The sequence below is a fragment of the Macrotis lagotis genome, chromosome 2, assembly GCF_037893015.1.
Source record: "Macrotis lagotis isolate mMagLag1 chromosome 2, bilby.v1.9.chrom.fasta, whole genome shotgun sequence".
Taxonomy (NCBI): Eukaryota; Metazoa; Chordata; class Mammalia; order Peramelemorphia; family Peramelidae; genus Macrotis; species Macrotis lagotis.
The window spans coordinates 116,380,184-116,386,183 of record NC_133659.1 but is presented as its reverse complement, the minus strand read 5'-3'; positions in this window follow the sequence as shown (position 1 = coordinate 116,386,183).

The window sequence follows — 6,000 nt, the reverse complement described above, 5'->3', positions numbered from 1 at the left end:
AATTCTAAATAGTAGGCAATGTCTCACACATTATCTGGTGGATATTAAAGCTTTATAGTCTGAAATGACTTCTGTTTTTTCTTGTATTACTATGACTATTACTACTGCTACTACTCCTGCTATTACTATTGCTACTGCTATTACTACTACCACTTCTACTGCTACTGCTGCTACTACTACTACTATTGCTAACATTACTACAACTACTACCATTACTACTACCACTACTATACTACTATCACTACTACTACTACTACTACTACTACTACTACTACTACTACTACTACTACTACTATTACCTCTACTACTATTGCTACTGCTGCTGCTACTATTCCACTTTTGGACCAGTTTGTCTCTGAGCACCCAATAATTGTCAAGCATACAATAATTCAATTCAAGGGAGCTCAATTTATATAATCATAAAATTTCTTACAGTTTATAGGCTTGAGAGTTGGAAGGAACCTTGGAGTACAGGATAGCATAATGCACAGCTTGATCATCTGATACCAAGAGAGAGTAAATAATGTTCCTAGATACAGTTAGTAAAAAGCAGAGTTGGGAGCTGAAAGGGATCTTAGAAGTAATCTTGTATATTCTCCTCTTAACAGCATCTCTGGAAGAGGTCTTCTAGTCTCTCTTTGAGCACTTCCATTGATGAGGAGTTCATTATTTTCCGAAGATATCCCATTTTATTGTTGAGTATTTTATTGTTAGGAAAATTTTCTTTATATTTTTTTCCCACAATTTACCTCTGTAAGTTATATTCATCAGTTCCTGTTCTGTTCTATGTAGCAAAACAATAAAAATCCAGATTAGTTTAATTCACTTTCAATTTATTGAGGGCTTATTTTGTACTCAACTGGCAACAATTGGAGAAGAGGGCAGAAGTCTAAGGCTAACATTTTAATTTAATTCAAAAAAACTAATTATTAAGTGCCTACTGTATGTCAGTTACTATGCTATATGCAAGGGATACAAAGACAAAATGAAATGGCCTGCCTTCAAGAAGCTTACATTTTACTGGAGAATGCACTGTGTACACAAATAAGTATATTAAAGGTATATTTAGATTGAATATAAATAAATTTTTTTCTGTTTGTTTTTGTTTTGGTGGGGGGGAAAAAGCTATTTGGAGTAACCAGTTATACATGTGAGAAGCATAACAATATGATAATGATTGCTCATGAAGTGTTCAAAGGAATGGTTGAATGATTGTAGGAAGTCATCAATGTGAGCTGGAGGCCCCAAAGAGAACTTCACAACTTAAGGCAAGGTCTTAAGCTGAAACTTCATGGATGAGGAGAATATTGGGGTGGGGGGTGGCAAATGAGAGGTTGAAACAATTAAGCAATTAAGCATTTATATCTGCTAGGCTCTGGGAATACACAACACTGAAATAGCCCCTACCTTCAAGGAGCTTACATTTTCTTAGGGGAGACAATGTGCACATATTACATCTATATAAAATATGTGCAGAGAAAATAGAAAATAATTTTTTGGAGGAGGCACAAGTAAATAATGGGATAGGTAGAAATGATCATGATAGATATGTGAGACAGGAAGGAGAAGGTTTTTTTTGGGGGGGTGGGGGTATAGTTGGAGAGGGAAGATAGGGAGGTTGGATTATAAGGCCTTGAATGCTAGCAGGGCCCAGATAGAGATTCACAGTAAAGTGTATTTATGGGCCCTGGGCCACTGAAATCCTTGACAACATTCCAGGCTCCAAGCTGACTTGGCACTTCCTTAGATTTTTCCTTCAGAGACATGGACTAGAATTGAAAAAGCACCAGCCTAGGAATCTGGAGACCTGGTTTATAGTCCATGCCCTGGAATGAATGACGTGTGTGACTTTGGATAAACCACTTATAGTATTTTTGTTTTTGCAAGGCAATGGGGTTAAGTGGCTTTGCCCAAGGCCACACAGCTAAGTAAATTATTAAGTGTCTGAGGTCAGATTTGAACTCAGGTACTCCTGACTCCAGGGCCTGGCTCTATCCACTGCGCCACCTAGCCGCCCCATATAGTCTTTTTGTTTTATTTTTAAATGAGTTGGTTGAACCAGAATATATATGAAATATGTCTCCTTTCAATTCTAAATTTACTTGAGGGAAGTACAATCACTTCTTAGAAGTCCATTTTCATCTGGCAAGGTCTAGTTTCCTTAATGTGGGGCTGAACAAGCTGTGCAACTATTTCCACTCCAGTATCAACTCAGTCCAATAATTTGCTGGAGAATCCAATGGTGCAATGATAAGAGTTTCTCAAGTGCTAAGTTTAGCTTTGTAGGATCTATATCCAAACTCTGGCTCTACCAAGTCATGCCCTTTTAACCTTTGAACAAGACATTTAATCTCAGTTTTCTTCTCTGTAAAATGAAAGGTTGGCCTTTTAAGTCCCTTCTAGATTTAATCGAATAATTTATTAATATTATTAATTTAAATAATTCAAAATTCAAAATACCTCCTCTGAAGCGATAGATGGCTACTTCTGGGTCATGTACCTTTCCCCAAAGGTTCTCCTTTTTTTCAGAAGAAATTCAAGTTCAAGAGACAACTAGGACTGAAATGGTCAACTTTAGCCAGAGCTAAAAGGTAACTATGGCCTTCTGAGGAGAAACCCTTCTCCCTGAGCTTGCCCTGTTCCACAGTGACTGAAAGAGGAGTAAATAGATAAAGAAATCATTGTCGTTATTGCTCAAGGGCTGTCTTTGAGGAATGAGCCCGGCTGTGTATAACTTTCAGATGAAATTCATTTCTGCAGAGAGAACTGAGCATTGCCTGGTTTACTACAGTATTGAAGTATTTTCTTATCCCTTCCTGACATCTACTGGCCATCATGTGAATTTACTTATGAAAGAGGAAGGGATGTGTGAGCAGAGGAAGAATCCTCAAAGCTTACCTAGTCCAAATTGTGTCTGACTAAGAATCGCCCTTACAGCATTTTCCACGGCTTTTCATCCAGCCACAGCTTCAAGACCTCAAGCAGAAAGGAGCCTTTTACCTTCAAGTATGTAGCTGTACCTTCAGCCAATCTTTCTATGGCAAAAACTAAAGACAATCCATCATTCTGGTCATTCTCCTCTGGACACTCACCATCTCATCAAAATCTTTCTTAAAATATGATGGTTAGCACTGGCCAAGCACTGGCTTGGGTGTGGTTCAACTGGAGTAGAGGACAGCAGGACAATCACCTCCAGAGACCACAATGTTGACTCATACAAATCACTAAAACTAATACATTTTTTTCCCCCTACATGAACTAGTGGCAACCATGTCTCCCTCCTCTTGTATTTAATAGCTGATTTTTTCAAACTCAAGCATAAGACTTCATGTGACACATATCTCAGAGTCAAAAGACATCTCAGTGACTATCCATACCTCACAAAAGAATTTCCTCTATGACAAACTAGATTTATTCCCATCATATTTTACCCTTTATTTTTAAAGAAAAGGAACTGAAATCATCTAGCTAATTTGTTCAGTATAGATATTTCCCCCTTAATATCAGAGATTTATTAATGAGTTATTTGCATAATTCTGTTTGCTTTGTTTATTGACTTAAGCATCTAAGCAAGCAATCATTCTAAATATCTTCATGGAATCATACAATGAAATAATATAATACTACATATAATGATAATAGCAACAACTTGTCTTTGTACAATGCTCAGTAATTTTCTAAATGCTTTTGAAGGCATTATCTAAGTTGACTCACACAAAATGTAACACAAGGGAAGGAAATATATTATTAACCTCTTTTTATAGGTGAAGAAACTGCCTTGAACACCAGACTACCTACACAGGAAGACAACAGCAACATATTAGTCTAGAAAAATGGTCGTTCCTTTGGTTCACGCAGTGAATGTTATTGAGTTGCATGCTATATCATAACATCAGAAGGACTTAGGGTAGAGAGAATTTAAAATCGCATCATGGTAGCTGGTGAAGTTAATCTCCCTTTACAAAAGGTTTGAAATATACCCAACCAGACTTTTCTTTTTAAGGACTTTGTCCTCAAAGAGCGTAATGCTTTCTTAAAGTAAAATGGACAACAAACAGCAGAACTGGGATTAGAATTCAACCTAATATTATGCCTTGTATAGAAGCTCATTACACAATGTCCCAAAGCATGTGAAACACAATATAGAGAAGAGGCTGGAGTGACAGATTGTTGCCAGCTGCCTCTTTTCAACATACCTGGATGTTGTAGAATCAAAGACTCATCAAAATTTGGTGCAATAAGTCAAAAGACCTGGGTTGAATCCTACCTTTGATGCTTGCTATCTGAGAAGATTTTGGACAAGTTGTACAACTGGGTTACATACCTGTTTATCCTGGGTCTCCCTTTCTTTACATGTAAAATGAGGCAGTAGGATTATGCAGCCACTGAGGTTGATTTCAGCTCTCCACCTGTGATCCAGTCATTTAGAATTTACATAGTTGGAAGGGATTTCAAAGATGTCCTATGTTCAATTTAAGAAGGCCTCTCCCTCATTTTAAACACATTGCTTCTGTTAATACAGAGTAAGAACATATTATCTTTATTGTTGTTTCCATATTCCATTGCTTTTACTTCTTTAAAATCCCCAAGTCTTTTTTTTTTTTTAGGTTTTTGCAAGGCAAACAGGGTTAAGTGGCTTGCCCAAGGCCACACAGCTAGGTAATTATTAAGTGTCTGACACCGGATTTGAACCAGGGTACTCCTGACTCCAGGGCCGATGCTTTATCCACTACGCCACCTAGCCGCCCCTAATAATATAGAGTTTTGAGGAGAAAGGGATGATTTCTTGTCAAACCTAGTCATAGTTTCTTGATGTTTTAAACTCCACTTGGATCAAAAGGCAACAAGTAAGATCAGATTTTACTCATACACCTTTAAATGAAGAAACAATTCACATGAGATTAAAAAACAAGAGCAACACATTTGACTAGCTAAAAAAGGCTGTTCCTTTGGTTTCCAAAGTGAAATTGAATTAAAAAGTATCTATTAAATGTTTAATACATTCCATAAGACCAGAAGATGGAATCACATCATGGTGGTTGGTGAAGTTTACCTCCCTTGATAAAAGGACTAAAACAGACCCAAACCAGATTCTTCTTTTTTTTAAAATTATACCAACTACACAGACCCATAGACTTGGTCTTAACTTGCTACATCCTTTAATATACTTTTACACATGTCTATAGTTTATGCATTCCAGAGCATTCTGAAATGCAATCTGGGTCACTTCAAAGAATTGATTAAATAAAATATGGATGGCCAGCTGTTCTGAATGGGGACTGCAAACCTGGAAAGGTTAGTGTTGGGGATAGTAAAATGATATGAAAGTCAAAGGGGATTTTATAAGACTAAGAAAGTCTTAATGTCTGGACTTCATTTCCCACTCCACCCCCAGGTTTATAAACAACCTTCTATTTGTATAATTCCTTTTAGGTGGGATTTTTAGAACAGTTCATAGGTGTAATCCTGCCTAAAGGTTGGGGCTGGATTCAATGACCTTTACACACTTGGAGCCCTCAGAATCTTGTTATTTTTTTCAGGTTATAGAAGGAGAAATAGAACACAGAGGTGGAATTCTCTACTTAGCAACTTATCTTAGTCCTAAGTAGAACAGAGTTCACTTAAAAAAAGAAGAGGAAAAAAGCCAACTCTGAATTGACCTATAACAAGTCAGTGTCCTCTTAGGAGAAGGACACTTTTATATGTTTATGCCTCCTTGTCATTTTTTTTAAAAAATACTTATTCTCTCTGCTTCCCTTTTTGGGCCTTCTGGCATCTGAAAAGCAACAAGGGCTACCTGGTAAATAAAGATAAGCTATTCTTATTAGGAAAGATTTGCAAGGAAAGAGGCTGTTTGAAAATGGATAAGAAGGTAATTGTGTTTCTCTTGATCCAAAGCAGAGACTCATTTTCTCCCAGCAGGGACAGGGCAACCAATGAAGGACTGGAAAGGTTCACTCACCACCTCGGTGCTCACCTATCATTTCACATACACTAAGC